The following is a 24,349-nucleotide window of genomic DNA, read 5'->3' as shown; positions in this document are numbered from 1 at the left end:
CTTGTGTCTTAAAGGGAGAGGCACAAAGAACCTCCCAGGAGGACAAAGATCAGGAGCCTCTGACTGGGCTACCTGCACCTCTGCCTCCAATTCAGGATAAAGAGCAGAGACCACCACACCTTCAGCCACAATGGGACCCGGGTCTTCAAAATTCCCACCTCCCGGAAAACCACGTGACAAGGCATCTGCCTTCACATTCTTAACCCCAGGGCAGAACGTGACAACAAAATTAAACCTTGAAAAGAACAAAGACCATCTGGCCTGTCTCGGGTTAAGACGCTTGGCTGACTCCAAGTAGGCTAGATTTTTATGGTCTGTAAACACAGTAATAGGGTGTCTGGCTCCCTCTAGCCAATGGCGCCATTCCTCAAAAGCCAACTTGATGGCCAACAACTCCCTATCTCCCACATCGTAATTTCTCTCTGCGGAGGAGAGTTTCTTCGAGAAAAAGGCACACGGTCGCCATTTGGCAGGAGAGGAACCCTGAGACAAGACCGCACCCACACCCACCTCAGAAGCATCAACCTCAACTATGAAGGGTAGAGAAATATCAGGTTGTACCAAGATGGGAGCGGAAGCAAAACTCTCCTTGATATTAGAAAAGGCCTTACGCGCCTCTACCGACCAGGAAGAAAAATCTACCCCCTTTCTGGTCATATCAGTGAGTGGTTTAACAACAGAGGAATAATTTAAAATAAACTTCCTGTAATAATTGTCAAAGCCCAAAAAACGCATCAGCGCCTTCTGATTCTCAGGAAGCTCCCACTCAAGCACAACGCGGACCTTCTCGGGGTCCATGCGAAAACCAGAAGCGGAGAGAAGAAACCCCAGAAATTGAATTTCTGGAACCACAAACACACATTTTTCCAGTTTCGCGTATAATTTATTCTCCCACAGGATGAGCAAGACCTGACGTAAGTGTTCCTTATGAGTTTTGAAATCAGGAGAAAAAATCAAAATGTCATCCAAATACACTAATACAAATTTCCCCATTAAATGATAAAAAATGCTGTTCACGAAATGCTGAAAAACGGCTGGAGCATTCATCAAACCAAAAGGCATAACCAAATTCTCAAAATGGCCCTCAGGGGTATTGAAGGCTGTCTTCCATTCGTCTCCTTCTCTGACCCTGACCAGGTTGTATGCCCCTCTAAGATCTAATTTGGAAAAAACTTTAGCCCCAACAATCTGGTTAAACAGGTCAGGGATCAGAGGAAGCGGATAAGGGTCACGAATTGTGATACTGTTCAGCTCCCTGAAATCCAGACAAGGTTTTAAAGAACCATCTTTTTTCTTAACAAAGAAAAAACCAGCGGCAACAGGTGACTTCGAGGGTCGTATGTGTCCTTTTCTCAGACTCTCAGAGATATAAGCACGCATAGCGACCCTTTCAGGTTGGGAGAGATTGTATAAACGAGATTTAGGCAGCTTGGCGCCTGGGATGAGATTAATAGGGCAATCGTACTGTCACCACCAGACATCTGAGAAGCTCTGACAGATGCCTTTTAGAACCTCCTCCTTGAGCTTCCTTTGTTTTGCTTTCAGTTCCTCATCTCGTTAGCCTCTCTCAGCTGTCATGTAGTTGGACTGATTGCATCCCTTTAAATTTCTCCGTGTAGTGCATCAGTGTGCGGTTTATATTTCTTCCTGGAGTGTGTGTGCATGCTGATCCTACTTCCCAGTCTTCTACAAGTTAAGTGTTGTGCATTCTTTTGTGTTTTTCTGTTTGCTGGATCCCAGGTGACCCTGACTCCCTCCGTATCTAGTGTAGGGAGCCGGTGGTCGTGTCCCCTCACTATTATAGGGCGTTCAGATGTTATACAGTCGAGGTACGAGGATATGCGATCATCTACCATTGGAATTATCGCATAGGCTGAGCAGTAAGGGAGAGTGCCAGGTCTGATGCAGGGGTCTCCCTTTTTGTTCCTTAGTTTTGGATCCAGTGAGTCGTATATTTATTTTGTGTTGTCTTGTTTCCTGTACACCTTCCGTGACATTATAAACCGCCAAAATCGTCTCAAGCATGGATCCGGTTTCACTTTTGACTGAACGCTTGCAGGGTCTTTCATTGGAGGTAGCAGATCTCCGTAAGACTCTTTCTCAGTTTCAAGTGACCGGTTCAGCTTGCGTTCATGGAGTTTGTTCTGAGCCTAAGATCTCGCTCCCGGATACGTTCTCCGGGAGTAGTGAGAATTTTGTGCGTTTTAGAGAGGTTTGCAAACTCAATTTTCGCCTTCTTCCCCATTCCTCTGGTGATGAGGAACGGAGGGTGGGGATCATTATATCATTGCTCAGGGATAACGCTCAGTCCTGGGCCTTTTCGCTGCCGGTGGGGGCACGGCCCCTCCGTTAAGTGGATGAATTCTTTTTAGCCCTGGGTCAGATATATGATGATCCGGATCGTATTGCTTTGGCTGAGTATAGACTACGTCTGTTATGCCAGGGTAAACAATCCGCAGAGATATACTGCTCAGAATTTCGGAGATGGGCAGCTGATACTGGTTGGAATGATGCTGCACTCCGAAGTCAATTTTGCCATGGTCTTTCAGAGGGATTGAAAGATGCATTTGCCTTTCATGAGAGGCCTACCTCCTTGGACTCTGCTATGTCTCAGGCCGTTCGTATTGACAGGCGTCTTAGAGAGAGAGGAGAGATCACTCCTTCCTGTCATACTCAATCCCAGGACAGTGCAGCGGTCGCATTCTGTGCGCAGGGGTCTCAGTCGCTGTCAACCCCTTCTGAGCAGGAGCCCATGCAGCTGGGGTTGATTGCCTCTGACAATAGAAGATTCAGCCCGCATGGGAAGGTTTGTTTTTGTTGTGGAGGTATAAATCATTTGGCAAATGTTTGTCCCTCTAGGAGATTCAGGCAGTTTTTTGGGAGTAATAAAGAAACAAAAAGGAAAAAATCCTTTAAAAATATTCCATCTGTTAACATTGGCAGGGTTGAGGCGGAAATTGAAGGTTTTCCGTTTGCTTGTAGTTCCCGTTTTGTCCTGCCTGCCAGGGTGGCGCTAGAGAGCTTGAACATTTTTTGTGAGATTTTTGTAGATAGTGGAGCAGCTGTCAATCTCATTGATAATCAATTTGCGATAACTCATGGTTTCCAGGTATGCACTTTGGGAAAGGATATTCCTGTTTTTGCTGTTGATTCCGCTCCACTTTCTCAGAAATCATTAAAGGGCATAGTTCACAATATCCGTTTAATTGTGAGTGATGCTCATGTTGAGGATGTGTCATGTTTCGTTCTTAGCGGATTGCCTACTCCTCTAGTGTTGGGGCTACCCTGGCTCACTAAACATAACCCCACCATTGATTGGCAAGCGAGGCAAATAAATGGTTGGAGTGACTTTTGCAGAGAGAATTGCCTCACCACATCTGTTTCTGAGGTTTCTACTAAGACTGTACCATCTTTTCTCTCTGAATTTTCGGATGTCTTCTCTGAGAGTGGCATCAGGATTTGCCCCCGCACAGGGAGTACGATTGCCCTATTAATCTCATCCCAGGCGCCAAGCTGCCTAAATCTCATTTATACAATCTCTCCCAACCTGAAAGGGTCACTATGCGTGCTTATCTCTTAGAGTCTGAGAAAAGGACACATACGACCCTCAAAGTCACCTGTTGCCGCTGGTTTTTTCTTTGTTAAGAAAAAAGATGGTTCTTTAAGACCTTGTCTGGATTTCAGGGAGCTGAACAATATCATAATTCGTGACCCTTATCCGCTTCCTCTTATCCCGGACCTGTTTAACCAGATTGTTAGGGCTAAAGTCTTTTCCAAATTAGATCTAAGAGGGGCATACAACCTGGTCAGGGTCAGAGAAGGAGACGAATGGAAGACGGCCTTCAATACCCCTGAGGGCCATTTTGAGAATTTGGTTATGCCTTTTGGTTTGATGAATGCTCCAGTCGTTTTTCAGCATTTCGTGAACAGCATTTTTTATCATTTAATGGGGAAATTTGTATTAGTGTATTTGGATGACATTTTGATTTTTTCTCCTGATTTCAAAACTCATAAGGAACACTTACGTCAGGTCTTGCTCATCCTGCGGGTGAATAAATTATACGCGAAACTGGAAAAATGTGTGTTTGCGGTTCCAGAAATTCAATTTCTGGGGTTTCTTCTCTCCGCTTCTGGTTTTCGCATGGACCCCGAGAAGGTCCGCGTTGTGCTTGAGTGGGAACTTCCTGAGAATCAGAAGGCGCTGATGCGTTTTTTGGGCTTTGCCAATTATTACAGGAAGTTTATTTTGAATTATTCCTCTGTTGTTAAACCACTCACTGATATGACCAAAAAGGGGTTAGATCCGCTCCACTTTCTCAGAAATCATTAAAGGGCATAGTTCACAATATCCGTTTAATTGTGAGTGATGCTCATGTTGAGGATGTGTCATGTTTCGTCCTTAGCGTATTGCCTACTCCTCTAGTGTTGGGGCTACCCTGGCTCACTAAACATAACCCCACCATTAATTGGCAAGCAAGGCAAATAAATGGTTGGAGTGACTTTTGCAGAGAGAATTGCCTCACCACATCTGTTTCTGAGGTTTCTACTAAGACTGTACTATCTTTTCTCTCTGAATTTTCGGATGTCTTCTCTGAGAGTGGAGTTCAGGATTTGCCCCCGCACAGGGAGTACGTGTCACGGAAGGTGTACAGGAAACAAGACAACACAAAATAAATATACGACTCACTGGATCCAAAACTAAGGAACAAAAAGGGAGACCCCTGCATCAGACCTGGCTCTCTCCCTTACTGCTCAGCCTATGCGATAATTCCAATGATAGATGATCGCATATCCTCGTACCTCGACTGTATAACACCTGAACACCCTATAATAGTGAGGGGACCCGACCACCGGCTCCCTACACTAGATACGGAGGGAGTCAGGGTCACCTGGGATCCAGCAAACAGAAAAACACAAAAGAATGCACAACACTTATCTTGTAGAAGACTGGGAAGTAGGATCAGCATGCACACACACTCCAGGAAGTAATATAAACCGCAAACTGATGCACTATGGGGAGGAATTTAAAGGGATGCAATCAGTACAACTACATGACAGCTGCGAGAGGCTAACGAGATGAGGAACTGAAAGCAAAACAAAGGAAGCTCAAGGAGGAGGTTCTGAAAGGCATCTGTCAGAGCTTCTCAGATGTCTGGTGGTGACAGGTGCCTGGACATAAATAATCTGCATAAAATATCCACATCCCACAGAGGACACTGTAGACCTATAAATTAGTACGGCAACCTGTTCAATAAAGGTACAGAGCATAGTCTGATGTTTAGGGTCCACCCTGTGGTTGCATTGCTTGAAAGAGAAGTGTTACACCCATGCCTGGATACTTATGTACAAGTCAGCTAGAGAAGTGCAGTGTAAGGAAGATTGCTCTAAACAGACACTGTAGCCTATTAACTACCTGTCTGATCTGTGAAAAGTGTATGTGTAACGCCTGCCAGTCAATTGCTTCCTGAGAACTGTAACTGATGTGCTTTAACTTAATTCTTCAATAAAGAACCATTCTGCTGTCAATCTGGTCTTGTTATTCCCTACACAGCTATACTGCTCCAAGGGACCCTGCCTCGCACCTCAAAACCTTCAGCATCAAGGGTACTTCAACCAACATCAGACAGGAGGACCCTGAAACCAAAGAGTGCCCCAAAGAGAAGAACAGCCACCATTCATACTACTAGCACTCCTCTTCTCTCTCCCGGGTTTACCGCAGACAGCCAAGATATTGGAATGCAGAGTGGGGAGTCCTCCCAATAGATAAAGGTCCCAAGTATGTGATAAAAGTGCTGCCAGACATTACAGTCGCTGCTTGGTTGAAGACTGGCCATGATGTGGCTCAAATCAACAGGGATTGTACAGATTACAATTGACAGAAATGCTAATGCTTTCCAGTTTGATAATGGCTGCGCAGTCTGACAAAATACAGCCATTTAAAAACAGCCAGGAGTTAGCACTTCCATCATCTGATCTGTGCAGCCAGCTGCTTTGGCCCCATCACAGGCACCGCTCAGCCATATGACAGCCGAAATATTTGACAACTCCCTAAAGAAGCAGTTCAATTCAAAATGCTGAGCTGCTAAAAATCCAAAATGGGATCTACCTGCAAGCAATATGATATAGTGGGGTAAACATTGGATCGTGCTAGATTTTCACTGAGTTTGTTTTGGGTAATAAAGGCTTTACAGATCATACGTGTTATTTTTTTTCACTTGTTAATTAGAAATCTATTTTTGTTGCATTTCTACATCTAACAGTTGAGAATGCAATTGCTATGTCATTTTCCCCAATGGCTTTGAGCTGCACACACTCTCTACACAAGCATTTAGAATAGAAGCTTTCGAGAACTGATGAGTTGCAGCAGCAATCCAGCCTGCGTATATAATAATCCTTGTGCACATCAGATCCAGAACAGCTTCACATGCATGGGGCAGAAGACATCTGTAGTCTATTCACTTTAACAAAGGCACACACTCATAATGTACTGTTACACATACTTCTATTTAAAGGGGTTGCCTGTTTTTTTTAATATTGATAACCTATCCTCAGGATTAGAGAGGAGCGAATCAAAGTGGAAGTCAATCCGAATTTCAGGATAAATTTTATTTGCCTCGAAGCCAAATTTCCTCGTGCTTCGTGTTAGCGAATCCATTTAACCTTAAATAGTGTAAGAAACAAAAAAAAAATCATACTTACCTCCTCCATTTGCTCACGATGGGCCGCCAACTGCCATCTTGATTGAACATCTCGGCTGGACTAAAAGTACTGCATGCAGTACTTTTAGTCCGGCTGGGTCTCAGCGTGCGCTGGCGTGCTGCTGCTGGAACTCCGCCCCTGCCCCCATTATAGTCAAAGGGGACAGAGCAGCAGTCCGGGGCACATGTGAGCTAGCGGCAGGACGGATCCAACAAGCTGTTCACCCGCCGGAACAGCCTGCCGGAGTCCCCTGCCGCTAGTGGGAAAGTACCCTAAATTATCTCTACTCAGGATAGGTCATCAATATAAGATCATGGGGATCCGACACCCGGGACCCCTGCCGATCATCTGTTTGCAGAGAAGACAGCATTTGTAAAAGTGCTGTCTTCCCTTCATTGTTTACCTGCTTGCCGTTGCAACTGTAGAAGTGAGCAGGTGTACATCTCATCCGTCCCATTCACTTTGTAGTATTCAAGTACTACAGTAAGCAGTGCTACAGTTGCAATGGTAAGCAGGTAAGCAGTGAAGAGAAGACAGCACTCATACGAGCATGGCCTTCTATTCAAACAGCTGATCGGCGGCGGTGTCAGACCCTTATGGATCTGAAATTGAGGACCTATCCTGATAAGTCATTAATATAAAAAAGCGGACAACCCCTTTAAGGCTGGCTCCAGAACCCTACTGCTGTCAAAAATGAGATCTTTTCTCAACATAGGTAAAAGTATAGTATAATATTTCCTGTGAGAAATAGAGTTGCAATAAAAGGTAAGATAACCTTTTGGAGTTACCTGGATTTCTGTATTGATTATATTGTATTAGACAAACACACTGTAACTAAACTAATAACATACTGTACCAACAGTTGTACCAGTCATGCATTTTACTGAGCACCTTGAGTACCCATCCACAGTACAGAGAGGAAAGGTAAGTGTACCCATGAATTAAATAGCCTGTAGATCGCCTTTTAGCAGCAATCATACCTACTAAACATTTCCTATAGGTGCACATAACAGTTTAACAATATTGAGCAGTAAAGTTGCCAACTTTCCCAACCACTTTCTAAACATAGAATGAACGGTGTAAAAATGCAAACATTTTTGAGCAAATAAACCATGATGCTCCCTCCGCCATGCTTAAAAACTGGGATGACGTTTTGGCATTTGTGTGTAGTGTTCTTTCCTCCAAAGTTCCACATTTTCTTAACTATCCATAGAACATTTTTCCAGAAACTTTTTTTTAACAGCTAGGTTGTTTAGCCATAGAATGATGTACAGCCAGGTCTTTTCAAAATTCTTTTTTAGTGTTTTCCATATTTATGCATCTCTAAAACATGCTTTGTGAAGTCATCTAAAGTTGTAGGTGTTCTGCCCAGCTGAGTTAGAGAATCAATATAGATCACGTCTGCCTCAGTCATTTAATGACTGAGGCAGACGTGTTTAACATCTAGCGGTGTTAAGTTGTATTACACTTTGTTTTTCCTGTTACAAAGACTACTGCATTGTGGGTGGTGCACTGCATTATGGGAGTGCAAAGCATCCTGGGAAAAAGAAGCCTCCAGTCTCCAGGACACATCAGCAGAGCTGTCCTTTTGCATATCTCCTTCTCAAACTTCACCATCTTTTGTAAAAGCATATCTGGTGAGAGATCTACCTTTGTTTCAGTGATATTGTGTTATGCAGAGATGTTTGTTCATCTAGTTGTAATTGTTACTCAGGGAGTTGTTACTTCTGTTAGCTCTACATGTAATCTTACATACAGGAAGCCATTTTCAACCATGTGCTTCAGTGTTAATGCAAATGTTATACTACATGCTATCTATACTTTATACTTATACATGTTATTTGTATCCTTGTAGTTTTACCAAACAATCCTGTTCTGCCAATCAAACAATCCTGTTATACCAATAAACAAGTTAGACTACAAAGAACAGTCCTCTTATTTGGAAGACAGAAATGGTTTATGCTGAATGTCAGACTGCACACTGTGTGAACCTGTAAAGGCTACTTTCACACTAGTGTTTTGGCTTTCCATTTCTGAGCTCCGTCATGGGCTCTCAGAAGCAGTCCAAAACTGATCCGTTTTGCAATAATGCATTCTAAATGGAAAAAGATCCGCTCAAAATGGATCAGTTTGCCTCCGTTTAGTTACCATTCCGCTCTGGAGGCGGACCCCAAAACCACCATGTGGTGCGTCCTGGCACACAATGTAAGTCAATGGGGATAGATCCGTTTTCTCTGACACAATAGAAAATAGATCCGTCTCCCATTGACTTTCAATGGTGTTCATGACGGATCCGTCATGGCTATAGAAGATATAATACAACCGGATCCGTTCATGACGGATGCATGCAGTTGTATTATGGTAACTGAAGCGTTTTTGAAGATCAATGACTGATCCGCAAAAAATGCTAATGTGAAAGTAGCCTAAGAAGACAGAACAGTAGGCCTTGAGGAATGGGATGGGGCACTAACCAACCTTCCTTGACAATAACAGATTTTCCAGTACGCAGGCTATGTGTGCCTTTAGTTAATGGGCAATAAACTGTAAAACCCACGCTTCCAGTGTTATTTCCTTAGAGTATATTCACACAGAGTTTTCCACACCCAAAAACCAAGCTGCAAACAGTTGAAAATCATGTCCATTTCAATGGGAAAACCCATCGGGATGTATAATGGAAGTCAATAGAAGAACCCAAGCATTAGACCAGTCACCTCCTGCTCTGAAGAGGGGAGGGTGCCTGGTTCATAGGAAAAGGTCAGAAATTGATGGAAACACCACAGATATGGTTTGAGAACAACATGGGAAGGGATGTCTGGATACATCTTGGACTCCCAGGTCGCTGCTGGGAACGATGTTGTCTGAGTAGTACGCCACTTTTACAGAATGACAAAAATACGCACAAAACCAAGGATAAAATCGAGTTTAGAGGAAAAATTGTTAGGAAACATTCTTTCCTGTATATTTACTTGTATATAAAGTGTAAGTGCTCCCAAAAATTACAAGGAAGAGGCACTCCGATACAAACTGTATATCACATAAAGGAGGGCCTCATTCACATTGTGGTACAATTGTTCAGGTAGTAGGACTCCTACACTCATAAAGCCTATGCACTAAGTGAAAGGGCTGCCAAAAATTACAAGGAATCGGCACTACTACACCCTTTGTTACATTTGTTACACATAAAGGAGGGCATCATACACAGCCTTGAAAAATTATGATTGATGGCCTGCTGGTGACCCTCAAAAACATTTGGAGCAAGGTCCTGCTGATCTGAACATCTAAAACATTATGGGCGTCGGACTGCTGCCGCTTTGGTGACTCTAGAAAACCTGGGCCCGATCGCACGTCCCCGTGATGGCGACGATCCATTCGGATGTCTGCCCTATAAACTTTCAATGTTATTTTCAGTGCCGACCACGGGTAACGGGGAATCAGGGTTTTAATCTGGATAGGGAGCCTCAGAAACAGCTACAGCTACCATTTCCAAGCAAGGCAGCATGCGCGGAAATTACCTATTAAGTAAAATTAGGTGAGAGCCTGCAGGTGAGCTGACCCTCTAAAAGATTGTAGGTGAGGGCCTGCTGGTGAGCTGACCCTGTAAAAGATTGTAGGTGAGGGCCTGCAGGTGAGCTGCATTATATGTGAGGGCCTGTAGGTGAGCTGACCCTGTAAAACATTATATGCGAGGGCCGGCTGGTGAGCTGACCCTGTAAAAGATTATATGAGAGGCCTGCTGGTGAGCTGACCCTCTAAAACATTATATGTGAGGGCCTGCTTGCGAGCTGACCCTGTAAAACATTATATGCGAGGGCCGGCTGGTGAGCTGACCCTGTAAAAGATTATATGCGAAGCCTGCTGGTGAGATGACCCTGTAAAAGATTTTAGGAGCGGGCCTGCTGGTGAGCTGACCCTGTAAAACATTATATGCAAGGGCCTGCTGGTGAGCTGACCCTGCAAAACATTATATGCGAGGGCCTGCTGGTTAGCTGACCCTGTAAAAGATTTTAGGTGCGGGCCTGCTGGTGAGCTGACTCTGTAAAACATTATATGCGAGAGCCTGCTGGTGAGCTGAACCTGTAAAAGTTTTTAGGTGCGGTCCTGCTAGTGAGCTCACCCTGTAAAACATTATATTCGAGGGCCTGCTGGTTAGCTGACCCTGTAAAAGATTTTAGGTGCGGGCCTGCTGGTGAGCTGACTCTGTAAAACATTATATGCGAGAGCCTGCTGGTGAGCTGAACCTGTAAAAGTTTTTAGGTGCGGTCCTGCTAGTGAGCTCACCCTGTAAAACATTATATTCGAGGGCCTGCTGGTGAGCTGACCCTGTAAAACATTATATGCGAGGCCCTGCTGGTGAGCTGACCCTGTAAAACATTATATGTGAGGGCCTGCTGGCGAGCTGACCCTGTAAAAGATTTTAGGTGCGGCCCTGCTGGTGAACTGACCCTGTAAAAGATTTTAGGTGCGAGCCTGCTGGTGAGCTGACCCTGTAATACATAATATGCGAGTACCTGCTGGTGAGCTGACCCAGTAAAATATTTTAGGTACAGCCCTGCTGGTGAGCTGACCCTGACCCTGTAAAACATTGTAGGTGAGGGCCTTTGGTGAGCTGACCCTCTAAAAAATGATATGCGAGGGCCTGCAGCTGAGCTGACCCTGTAAAACATTGTAGGTGAGGGCCTACTGGTGAGCTGACCCTCTAAAAAGGGCATTATATTCGACGAATAAGCATGTTAATATGATGGAAGAGGAGGAGTAGGATGATGAGAAAAGGAAGATTCAACCATATACCCTTGTTTGTGGTGGAAGGGGTGCATGGGAATACAGAGTATTCAGTACATTATAAACAACACAGTTAAAGTGCCTTTATGTTCATCAGCTTTCCTCTGGTGGAGTCGAGAATGGTCAATCCAGGCCCTGTTCATTTTTATAAGGGCTGTTTCACACGAGCGGATGCCGTGCGTGGCATCCGCTCCGTGAAAGAGTGCCAAGACCCGATGCAGACTGCAGAGGCACGGAGCATTAACATGACTGATAATGCTCTGTGCCTCTCTGTGTCCTCTTTACTACAAAATCACAGTGACAACTTTATCTCTCTGTGATTTCGTAGTAAAGAGGTCACAGAGAGGCATGGAGCATTATCAGTCATGTTAATGCTCCGTGCCTCTGCAGTCTGCATCGGGTCTTGGCACTCTTTCACGGAGCGGATGCAGCGCACGGCATCCGCTCGTGTGAAACAGCCCTAAGAGTCAACCTGCATTTTCAGTTGAGCGGATACACTTATCTGTTATAATGCCACCAGCAGCACTAAATACCCGCTCAGACAAAACGCTGGCGGCAGGGCATGCCAGCACCTCCAAGGCGTAGAGCGCCAGTTCGTGTCACGTGTCCAGCTTGGACACCCAGTAGTTGTAAGGCACTGAGGGATCATTGAGGATGCTGACACGGTCTGCTATGTACTCCTTCACCATCTTCCAAAATGTTTCCCTCCTTGTGACACTAGGCCGTGCATCAGGGTAAGGGTGCTGGCGGGGTGTCATAAAAATGTTCCAGGCTTTGGAGAGTGTTGCCCTGCCTCTGTTGGAACTGCTGTGTGTTCCCCTTGTTTCCCCTCCTCGGTTGGCCAAGGGAGTACGGACTCTGCTGCAGCCTTGTCAGATGGAAAGTTTTGGAGCAATTTTTCAACAAGGATCTTCTGGTATTGCACCGTTTTGCTCGTCTTTTCCACCAGAGGAATGAGAGATGAGACGTTCTCTTTGTAGCGGGGGTCAAGAGGGGGGAAAAACCAGTAATCCGTGTTGTCTAAAATGCGTATAACGCTCAGGTCCCTGGAAAGCTAGCCTAACATGAATTCAGCCATGTGTGCCAGAGTCCCAACAGGCAAGACTTCGCTGTCATCATCAGGAGGGTCACTCTCAATCTCCTCATCCACTTTCTCCTCTTCTGCCCACCCAGACTGAACAGATGGAATTAAACTTCCATGGGTACTACCTCAGTGATTGACAACTGTGTCTCATCGTCTTCATCAACCTCTTGAGACAGTAATTGCCGTTGTGTCTCATCATCATCCACCTCATTAAACAGTGATTGCCGTTCCCCACCATCATCTTATTGTGATTGTGGATGCTCAAGAGTTTGGGAATCAGGGCATAAGATCTGTCCCTCTTCAAGCGTGCTTGGCGAGAGGGCCAAATCAAGGAATGGTGCTGAAAAGAGCTCCTCGGAATATCTGAATGTGGGATCACTTGTTTGGCCAGACTCTCCATGGTGGGAGGAAGGAGGATCAGGGTGAGGATTGGGTTGAGCAGACTCTTGGCTACTGAGACCGGACTTGGTGGAAGACACAGTGGTGCTTAAGGAACTGGAAGTATTATCTGCTGCAATCCAACCGACCACCTGGTCGCACTGGTCTGACTTCAAGAGTGGTGTCCTGCGCCGCCCTGCAAACTGGGACATGAAGCTAGGTATCATGGATGATTGTTTTTCTTGTGCTCTGGCAGCAGGCACAGTTTCACTGCCCCCAGGGCCACGCCCTCTGCGTGCACCATCAGCATAACAGCCACTGCCCCGTCCCTTACTGCTCGCCTTCTTCATATTAAATGTTATATATGAATGAAAGTCTGTCACACGTACAGTAGCGTAGTATTTGGAAAAAAATAAAAAAAGGTATTTTGGATGTGGAAACGTCACACCGGAGATATCCCGCAGATAATGTCAATGCTGTCACTAGCGGCTAATAAAAAAATTACAGGGAATGTTACAGGTATTTGGGATGAGGAAAAGTTATACAGGAGAGGTACCACCGGTAATGTCCGCAGCATCTACGCAAAAAATGTACACTGTATGTCACAGATACATTTTTGGATGCGTACACTTTACACTGCAGATATGGCCCTGATAAGGTCACTGTCAGAAGCGGACACGTCTATGGAAAAAGTACACTGTATGTCACAGATATTTTTTGGATGCGCACACTTTACACGGGAGATGGGGCGTGGATAATTTAACTGTCCACAGCAGACACCGACTACGGAAAAAGTGCACTGGACGTCACTGATATTTTAGGGATGCGCACACTTTACACAGGAGATGTGGCGCGGATAATATAACTGTCCACAGCGGCCTATTAGATGCTATTTAGTGCAGGATGCGCTAAAAATATATATTGCTGCTGTCACACAATAGTCCTTAAAAGGACTTTTGGGTTTCTGAAAAGTTTTTCAAATTAAAATCTTCCAATAACACTGTCTGTCCCTTCCTATGCTCAGTTCTCCCTGACTAAGACTGAGCCGAACACGGCTATGTAGCACCAGATGACGCGTTCCGGCCAGCCAATCACTGTAATGCCAGTAGCCAACGTGGCTATGGGATTACAGTGCGTGCCAGTACCTCCCTGCACGTTTATTGGCTGCGGCTGAGTACCATCATGTGCCGAGCATCGAGATGCTCGAGCCGAACTGGTGTTCGGACGAGCATGCTCGATCAACACTAATGGTAGTAGTATTCACAGTTTATGTTCATGGTGCCAGTCCTTTGGTTCTCCCTGGGCCATGCATTGAATGGAGGGCGCACTATTTTTTTCCTTGAGGCACACCCTGGACTTAGGACTCCTGCCTGCTGTTAGTTGCGGTGCCCTTCATGGTGAACGGTTCAGGCAGGAGGGCAGATGGAAGGGCCAGTGGAAGGATGGTGGAGTCAACGACTAGGCCCTTTTTAAAAACACTCTTTACTGTGGATGATGAGAGTTGCAGTGCAGATAGCAGCAGACACAGTCCTGGGTCATAACAAAGAGCTTACTTTTCCCAATGTCTGTATAAAGGCATAGGCATGTAGTTATTAAGTACAATACGTTCACAAAAGCTGCATGGTATAATTAGGGTGGCACAATGGCAATTAATGGCCACCGCTGTCCTTCGGGCACAGATGCCAGCTTCCTGTATGTGAATTAGGGCCTGTATTTATTGTACCCCTATCTTCTCCACTGTTAGGGTTAATCTTTTTGAGCTGCTGTATGTTTGTATCCAATTGCTAATCAGCTGCCCATATATATATATATATATATATATATATATATATATATATACAGCACTTGGCCGTTTCCTTCAGTCCTTGACTATGCAATTATCTTGATAGGTCTCTCTCTAGCTTGCTGGAGCCTGTAAAAAATCTGTCTGTCTGCCTGATTCCTGGCCTGTGCACCATGCTGATCTTGTACAGCCTGCCCTGACCTTTGGAATTTGTTAACGGATTGGCACAGACTCTGGCAGTCCTGACTGTGACGAACTGCGACCGCCGCGGCCACAATACGTCACGAAACCGTCACAGTGCCCCTAGTGGTCAATCCGCAAACAGGCCTCTCAGCCACTTTCAGCACACAGACAGTCCAACATGAGTCCGTACAGTCGATAGGCTGAAAGCGCAGGGAGTGGACCTCCGATTGACCGCAAGTAAGCGTGCGACGAACTGCGACCGGAACTACACACAGGGTAGTTTAACTGCCACCACCTCACAATTTATGGGAGCGAGGAACCCACTATCTAGATAACACAACCGAGTAGCTTTCCCTTCGGAGAGGCTAGGGTAAGTTTTTGCAGTGTTTGAAAACAGGCATATGGCTAGAGAAATGACTTGGAGGTCATTTATTATATATCTATATACAATACAAATTATCACGATGCACAGTAATTATTAACACAATAATCAAGGAAAGTATAGTCCAATAAACAAAAAGAGAGAAAAGAAAGAAAATACTTAGTTTCCGCAGAAAAGATGTCCGTTGGTGAAATAGTCCGTTGCAGGGGTAAAGTCCAAGAAGCCTTTGTCCAGTGTAATATGCCTACAGCCCACAGGTTCTCTGGCTGAGGCCCTCTTTAGGTGTTGTTAAAAGTGGAGAACTCCTTTAGCAGATCCTAGGTCTTTGTTATAAAGGGTCCTAGAATCAAGGCGGGGAATTGAGAGTCCGCCTGCTGGGCAGGCTGTATTCCTGAGGTGAATGTCAGTTCTGAAATATGGCATGTGCCATATCGTGGGATGTCTCCGCTGTACACAAGTAACAAGCACATATTCACATTCCCCACAAAATATGGAGTTCAGGAACACCAAATATTACTATTATAACTGGTTCTATGATGGGGTAACACCATAACTTTACCTGGGTACATCTTAGAGTTATGTTTGTCCTATGTAAACGTCCAGTGAATTCTGAGTGACACGATGATGTAATTTTTACGTCCGTAAGATGCATGGTCTCTCTTAAAAAGGTAAAAATCATATCTCAGATTCATGTGTCAATCTGGGAACCTTGGTGCCGGCCTGTCTGCCGCAAGCTAGCTTACAGACCCTTATAGCAGCGACACCAATCGGCTCCCCCCAGGTGCCGTCTTCACACCTAGCTGTGATATCTCTTCAGGAAGAGAAGTTCTTTTGTCAACCATAGGAAGCCAGCTGTAATTGCATTATCTGCTGGGCATCTATTGACTGACTTGAACAAAAGGACTATGTTGTTCTCTGGGTACAACAGAAGGAGACGCTCTGAATAATCAAATTGTAGGTTCTGGGGCCTAGGGAAATAATTACTGTTTAATAAGGCAGAGTAATATTGATAATATTGGGAGGACAGTTCAATATTCTCGCGGATCATCCGTGACACCTCCCCCCCGCGTCTGTGGCTAGACATCCGTCCGCAAGACGGGTGGCGTCGCCGCTAACCTGCGCTGATCGGTCTGGATCGCCGTTGCACCGGGATAAGTCATCCGCATTTTGATGTCTGCTGCCTGCCCTGTGCTGGATGGTAAAATCGTACTGCTGCAGCGACAAGCTCCAACGTAGGAGCTTCCCGTTGGACCCCGCAGTACGGTTCAGCCAACTGAGAGGATTATGGTCCGTAATGATTGTGAAGGAGCGGCCGTACAGATAGGATTGAAGCTTCTGCAGGGCCCACACAATCGCCAGACACTCCTTTTCTGTAGTTGAGTAGGAGACCTCTCGGGGAAGAAGTTTCCGGCTCAGGTACAGAAGAGGATGCTCGTCCCCTTTTCCATCCACCTGGCTTAAGACAGCGCCGAGACCGTAATCTGATGCGTCGGTTTGCACTATGAACCGACGGCTGAAATCTGGGGCTTGAAGCACAGGGGCGCTAGCTAACGCCTGCTTCAAGGCCCGGAAGGCGTTCTCACACTCAGGGGTCCACATAACCACTTTTGGGTGCTTCTTACCAGTGGCATCCGTCAGGGGCTTCGCGATGGCACTATAGGCCGGTACAAACTTCCTATAGTAGCCCGCGGTCCCCAGGAATGCCTGAACCTGTCGCTTGGTGATAGGCCGAGGCCACGCTAAGATGGCGTCGACCTTTCCCGTGTCCGGTTTCAGGGTGTTCCCTCCAACTCGGTGCCCTAAATACTGGACTTCTGTCATGCCGATCTGACACTTACTTGGCTTAACTGTCAAATTGGCTGCAGCCAGCCGTTGCAGTACCTGGGTCAGATGTTTGAGGTGTTCTTCCCAGGTGGGGCTAAACACCGCAATATCGTCCAAATATGCTGCAGCGAACGGTTGCATTTCCTCCAGCAGGTCGTTCATAGCCCGCTGGAACGTGGCAGGCACATTTTTCATTCCAAAGGGCATCGTCGTAAATTCGAAGAGCCCGAAGGGAGTGATAAAGGCCGACTTCTGCCGCGCGTCCGGGGCAAGAGGGATCTGCCAGTACCCCCGGCTCAGATCCATGATTGATAGATAGCTGGCAGCCGCCAGCTTATCTAGCATCTCATCGATGCGAGGCATGGGGTAGGCGTCCGTAGTGGTTACAGCGTTCAACTTCCGGTAGTCCACGCAGAACCGCGTTGTCCTGTCTTTCTTGGGTACCAAGACGACGGGTGCCGCCCATGGACTACAGGACCGCTGAACGACCCCCAGTTCTAGCATTTCCCCCACCTCACGCTGCATGTCCGCCTGCACCTCCGGAGAGACGCGATAGGCGGATTGCTTGATGGGGGGATGTGCTCCGGTATCTAACCAGTGAGCGACCAGATTGGTCCGTCCCGGGATACCTGAGAAGGTCCGGTGGTACCGACCTAACACCTCCTGTAACTGCTCTCTCTGGGACGGGGAGAGCTGCGGGTTGACATTTATGTCCCCGTCCGTCTCCCGGGTGTCAGCCAGCAGATCTACCAGAGGGTCTGTCTCGCCCTGTTCTAACCGGCTGCACACTGGGAGTACATACTGGGTTCTATCGTGGTGAGCCTTCAGCATGTTAATGTGAAAGGCCTTCTGTTTTCTACCCCCCATGTTCACCAAGTATGTCAGGGGGTTTAAACGCTTCTCTATGGTGTATGGCCCCTCCCATGCCGCCTGTAACTTATTGTGCCGTATAGGAAGAAGGGCATAGACCTTGTCTCCAGTTTCAAATGCCCGGTCTCCCGCGGTGCGGTCGTACCATAGTTTCTGTTTGGCCTGGGCCTGGGCCAGATTCTCCGTTACCATGGCAGAGAGTGACTCCATTTTGTCTCTGAACTTCAGGACGTAATCCACTACAGAGACATCCGTGGGATCACCTTTGCCTTCCCACGTCTCTCGCATCAGCTGTAGTGGCCCTCGGACGTTCCTGCCATACAGGAGCTCAAACGGGGAGAACCCGGTGGACTCTTGCGGTACTTCCCTGTAGGCAAACAGCAGATGAGGCAGGTACCGTTCCCAGTCCCCACCCTGCGACTCAACGAATGTGGCCAGCATCTGCTTTAATGACGCGTTAAAGCGCTCGCAGAGGCCGTTGGTTTGCGGGTGGTATGGACTGGAGACGAGGTGCGTCATCTGGATCTTTGCCGCCAGGGCGTCCATCAGTTCAGACATAAACTGGGGTCCCTGATCTGTGAGCATCTCCGCAGGGAACCCTACACGTGAAAATATGGAGATTAGCGCGTCTGCTACCTTGTCTGCCCTCAGGGAGGAGAGGGCGACCGCATCTGGGTAGCGAGTCGCGTAATCCACCAGCGTCAAGATGTACCTCTTGCCGCTGTGGCTGGGAATGGGCAGAGGTCCAATTATGTCGACTGCCACTCGGTGAAATGGCTCACTTATGATTGGCAGTGGACACAGGGGAGCCTTGCGCGGATTCCCAGCTCGTTTAACCTTCTGACAAACCGTACAGGAGCGACAATAATTGATGACATCTATCCTCATTCTAGGCCAGTAGAAATGCCCCTGAATACGGTCAAGTGTCCTGCGAATTCCTAGGTGCCCTGCCAAGGGGATGTCATGTGCGGATTTCAGCACATGCCCCCGGAAGGCACTAGGTACCACAAGCGACTTGGTACTCACGGTCATTTCGCCTTCGGTGGGTTGTATCGCCTCACTATACAACTTCCCACCTTCCCAGTACACTTTGAACCCGGCCCCATCCGCGAGGGGCTCAGCAGCCTGTCTTCTGAGACCCTCGAGGCTAGGATCGGTTTGAAGTGCGTGCTCGAAGGCCGCCTGATCCATTTCAGCCAGCTGGCCCGTGGCGTACGAGGCCTGTGGCTGACAGTCACCCTCCCTGGGGTCAGAGGAGTAGGAGGAGACCGGAGCCTCTTCCCCCTGTTCTGAGTTCAAGTTTTGGGTGGCCCGACTCCAAGTCACAGCTAGGACAGGTATGACTTCGGAGCAAGGCAGATTAGCATTTTCAATATCACATGTAGAAATCACATTAGCAGGTACGTCATGCATATCATCAACATTAATATTGGATACATTCAACCCCCCTCCCCCAGACTTTTGCCCCCAGGTGCCAAGCACCTGGGTGGGGGCAGAGGGCGGACCCCCTTCCTGGGATCCCGAGGGGTTCGTGGCGGGTTCATAATAGGATACCAGCTTGCCTAGATCGGACCCCAACAAAACAGGAACTGGTAGCTGGTCTAGGATACCAACTACCTTTTCTTGAACACCCACCCCCCAGTCGATGGAAACCCGGGCTTGGGGAATGTGAGAAAGAGTGCCCCCCACCCCAGTGAGGGTGAGATACTTGTCTGGGATGATGTCCTTTGTGGGCACAAGGTGCGGACGCACCAGGGTGACATCGGCTCCCGTGTCCCGGAAACCGGTGACTAGCTGGTCATTCACTGTAACAAGCTGGTGATTGCTGGTGATGGGGTGAATCTCCTCCCCACCGGCGAACAAAACAGTTGAAAATGATGGTTCACGCTGGGATGCGCTGGCTGGCTGTGTCTGTCGTGGGCGAGGTACAGGTGGTTCAGATGCTGGCTGTGGCTGTCTCCGCTCAGGACAGTTGAATTTCATATGTCCAGGCTTGCGGCAGTAGTGACAGGTGATTCCATTAGGTGCCCCAGGTCTGGAAGCAGTAGCTGCACTTGGTGGTCTCTGTGGTGGACGGCCCACAGAGGCAGGGGGGTCTGCCCTGACATTGGGCAGACCTCCTCTCCAGTGAGATGGTGCAGATTTACGCAGATCGGGCACTCGGGTTGTGACAAAAGTCTCAGCTAAGTCTGCAGCAGCGGTTGCTGACGCAGGCTTCCGTTCTAGCACGAATTGTCTCACATCCGCAGGGCAAATACAAAGAAGCTGGTCTAGCACCATCAAGTCCTCTAGGATGTCATAAGACCCTTTTGTTATGCCTAAAGTCCACTGGCGGAATGTAGTGCGTAAGCTGCTGACCACATCCGGATAAGAGTCCGTACGATCCTTTTGTAAGGACCTAAACCTTTTCCGATAGACTTCAGGGGTCAGCTGGTATTTAGCAATGATAGCGTCTTTTATGGCGGAATAATCTTCATCCTGCTCCATGGATAACTCCGCAAACGCGTCCAGCGCTTTGTAGCGCAACAGGGGGGTCAGGTGTCTGGCCCACTGCTCTTGGGGCAGACGATACTGACGGCAGGCTTTCTCAAAGGATCGCAAAAACAAGTCTATGTCAGTGTCCTTTTCAATGGGAGCAAATTTAAATTTTGCACTTTTGGAGGATAAAGGACCTGTGACCATGTGACATCCGTACCATTACCCCAAACGTCCTTTACACTCTCGTACATACATATATGCCTGGGGGCCATTATACATTGCAGTTTAGTAGCGTTTTTTGTTGTGAAGGGAGGCAGAAGCTGCAGTGATTTACAATAATTCCCAAATACATAAATGTATACAGGGCAGTGAAGGAGTACAGGGCTGGAGGCTAAACTGCTGCCCACTTGCTGTCCTAGCTCACTGCCACCTGAGTCCACAGTTTCACAGTGACTTATTAAAGAGCATCTGTCAGCAGATTTGTACCTATGAAACCGGCTGACCTGTTGTGTATGTGAAGGCATCGTTGAGAAAAATGATGTTTTATTATATGCAAATTAGCCTCTAGGAGCAACACTTTGATTGATGGGGTCAGGTGTGATGATGTTTAGGGTTCATTCAGACGACTGTATGTGTATGCGATCAGCCCTATGAATGGATCCGCATCCGTTCCGCAAAATTGGTCGTGTCACTGGGCCCTTACACTGCCTGGCTCCTGCAGGGTAATTTGTATATATTGTGTAAAATATACCAGTGTATCATTGGTTTACATGTCTTTTTTTATTTGTCCTGTATTTCCTCCCTGTGGTGGATTTTTGGCAGGTTGGATTTAGCTTAGTTAGTTTATGTTTGTCTGTAACAATCCGACCACATTTTATTAGTAATCTATGGAGAAATTCACATACCTTATGGAGAGTTCACATACCTTTTCTTGCAACAGTATTTTTCTTTATTCTGGAGTTTTACACATTAGTATCTGATCGGCAGGGGTCTGACCCCCAGGACCCCCACTGTTTAGCTGTTTGAGAAGGCACTGGCGCTTGCAGTAGTACTGCGGCCTCCTCTAGGCAAACCAAGCACATTGTATAGCAGCTGTGCTTGGTATCGCAGCTCAGTCCCATTCACTTCATTGTGACTGATAAACGTGTCATCACACGGCCTAGCCAGTGATGGCTATCTTCCGGCACTCCAGCTGTGGTGAAACTACGGCACCCAGCATGCTCCATTCATTTCTTTGGAGTTCTGAGAACAGCCAAGTGAGTGTGCATCTTGGGAGTTGTAGTTTTACCACAGCTGCAGTGCCGGAGGTTAGCCATCACAGGCCTAGACTAAGCTGGAGAAGTTTGTGGCGCTACTGCAAGCTCGCTGCCTTCTAAGACAGCTGATCGGCGGAGGTCCTATTCAGAGGATAGGTCATCAGTGTAAATCCCCTTTAACAACATAAATGAATAAATAAAGCAGACTACGGACATTGGAAACTATACTTTTAATTCCTGGTCATTTTTGGCTTGTGTACAGCTGCTCTGGTATGGAAACCCATTTCATGAAGCCCCTATGAGCAGTTCTTGTGCCAATGTCACTTCCAGAGGCAGCTTGCAACTCTTTAGCGAGTGATGCAACAGAGGATAGGTGATTTATTTCAGCATTTGGCAGCCCCCGTGCGTGTTGTTCTGGGGTCTACTGCTTCATAACTGGGCCACTGTTACTCATAGATGGTTACAAGTCACAATAATATCGTAACACTCAAAGTTAACTGTTGCAGATCTAACAGACTTGTGGCAAAGGTGGCATCCTAGTGCTACATTTAAGGGCTCATGCACACAACCATATGTATTTTGTGGTCCGTAAAAAAAAGGGATGACATCCGTGTGCATTCCATATTTTGCGGAATGGAACAGCAGTCCTATCCTTGGCTGTAATGCGGACAATAGGATATTTTTTTGCGGAAAGGAAATACGGACATGCAGGAACAGAATGCACACAGAGTAACTTCAGTTTTTTTGCAGACCCATTGAAATGAATGGATCCTCATAAAGTCCACAAAAAAAACGGAACAGACACGGAAAGAAAATACATTTGTGTGCATGAGCCCTAACTGTCATGTTCTGACCTGTGACAGGGGCTAGAAGATCGAGGAGACTGGCTGCACGTGATTGACAGCCCCTTTGGTTTCACTTTTCTGTGTTGTTGCTGGGGATGACCACACTTCTTGTCTCAGGTGTAACTAAGGCTACTTTCACACCTGCGTTAGGTGCGGATCTGTCTGGTATTTGCAGAGACGGATCCACACCTATAATGCAAACGCTTGTATCCGTTCAGAACGGATCCGTTTGCATTATTCTTTTTAAAAAAAGTCTAAGTCAAAACGGATCCGCCCTGACTTACATTGAAAGTCAATAGGGGAGAGATCCGTTTTCAATTGCACCATATTGTGTCAGTGAAAACGGATCCGTCCCCATTGACTTACATTGTAACTGATGCATTCTGAACGGATCCTTATCCATTCAGAATGCATTGGGGCTGAACTGATCCATTTTGAACCATTTGTGAGATCCCTGAAATGGATCTCACAAACGGAATTCAAAATGCCAGTGTGAAAGTAGCCTTAAGTGGTCATTCCTTCTCCTCTATTTAGTCCGGCCTCACCCATCAAGCTATGCGGTTGATAGCTCCTTGTTTGTGGAAGTCCTGGTGTTGGTTCTCTCTGAGTTCCTGCTCATCCATATATTTCTGGAAGTTAAGTTTATATTCTTTGTTGTTTTCCCCTACCTGCTGATATTAGGCCATCTGTGTCCTGACACTATCTGCAGGGCCCTGTTAGGGTTAGATATGGCTTAGGTTCCTGCGTATGAACATTCCTACCATCAAGGTCTGTTCATACTGAGAGCAGTCAGGGCTCGACGTAGGGACTCATTAGGTGTCGCCATTTCCTCTCCCTAGGTTTCAGGCCTTGTGCCGGCATACATACATAATTCCTCTGGGTAGCCATCCTATATGCTTCTGCATATGTAAAAAAACAGTGAACTCTCATCTTCCTGAAGCCTGGGTCACCTATGATATAGATGGACACTTTTATTACCACTACTCTGTGAGGCCGGCTATAAAAGGTCATAAAGGCTATACCAGGCCCAGCTCATCCTGTCCTTTAAGATAAGATCAGCTCGCTGTCAAGCCTGGCTGGAGCGTGACGTCATTAATTTCCAGGTCTGGTTTGAGGAGAGCTAATAGCCCTTAATTAGCTCTGGGCATAAAACCAGTCCACTTTCATATTTCATTTATGAATCAACTTATGCCCTTTCTGACACCAGATCCAGGCTCTACAGAGTATTGTGGTTAATTGGGTATCAAATATGACTAGAGGATGTGATTCTGTAGCTGACCTATGGGTGGTAGAAGAACTACAGGTCCCAGCATTACCGTGTGTGGTCTCATTCTGTATGTAAATAAATAAGGATTGCAAATAGGTATTCTGTATAAAAATATGCCGATGTATCAGGGAGATACGAGCTTAAGTAAAATCCTCATAGTAGGAACTGAACTTTGATGGGGTTATAAAACACCTAGGGAGGCCAATCCCTAGGCTTCACAGTCCCTCTGCTGCCATTGGCTTACAGGAGTAAGTCTCCTGCCCATGGGAGAGTTCATAAAAATCTGTGCACAAGGACAGAGGAGAGGGACCCATGGAACATCACCAGACACTTAATTGGACATTGACGGCATATCCCTGTATCAGAAGAACTTTGAGGGTCTCCCCTGATACATACTGAAAAGGGGTTTGCAAGGATTCAAAAAGGACATATGAACGACCATCTGAAACCCTCCAGAGAAACTAAGTATTCTTTCATCTTTTTCCCTTTCATTTGAACTGTCGTGATTATTTATATTGTTA

At 46.7% G+C, this 24,349-nt stretch overlaps 1 long non-coding RNA gene across 1 annotated transcript in view; it reads left to right on the top strand.

Moving 5' to 3' along the window:
* Positions 1–6,195, top strand: part of LOC122921238 — a 50,583-nt gene extending 44,388 nt beyond the window's left edge. The window contains exon 3 of the long non-coding RNA XR_006387013.1: positions 5,552–6,195. This is a non-coding gene — a long non-coding RNA (uncharacterized LOC122921238). The remainder of the gene's footprint in view (positions 1–5,551) is intronic.
* The last annotated feature ends 18,154 nt before the right edge of the window (positions 6,196–24,349 follow it).

The sequence above is a fragment of the Bufo gargarizans genome, chromosome 11, assembly GCF_014858855.1.
Source record: "Bufo gargarizans isolate SCDJY-AF-19 chromosome 11, ASM1485885v1, whole genome shotgun sequence".
In the NCBI taxonomy this organism is placed as follows: domain Eukaryota; kingdom Metazoa; phylum Chordata; class Amphibia; order Anura; family Bufonidae; genus Bufo; species Bufo gargarizans.
Note: the sequence above shows the minus strand (reverse complement) of the source record. Positions and strands in the feature narration are given on the sequence as shown.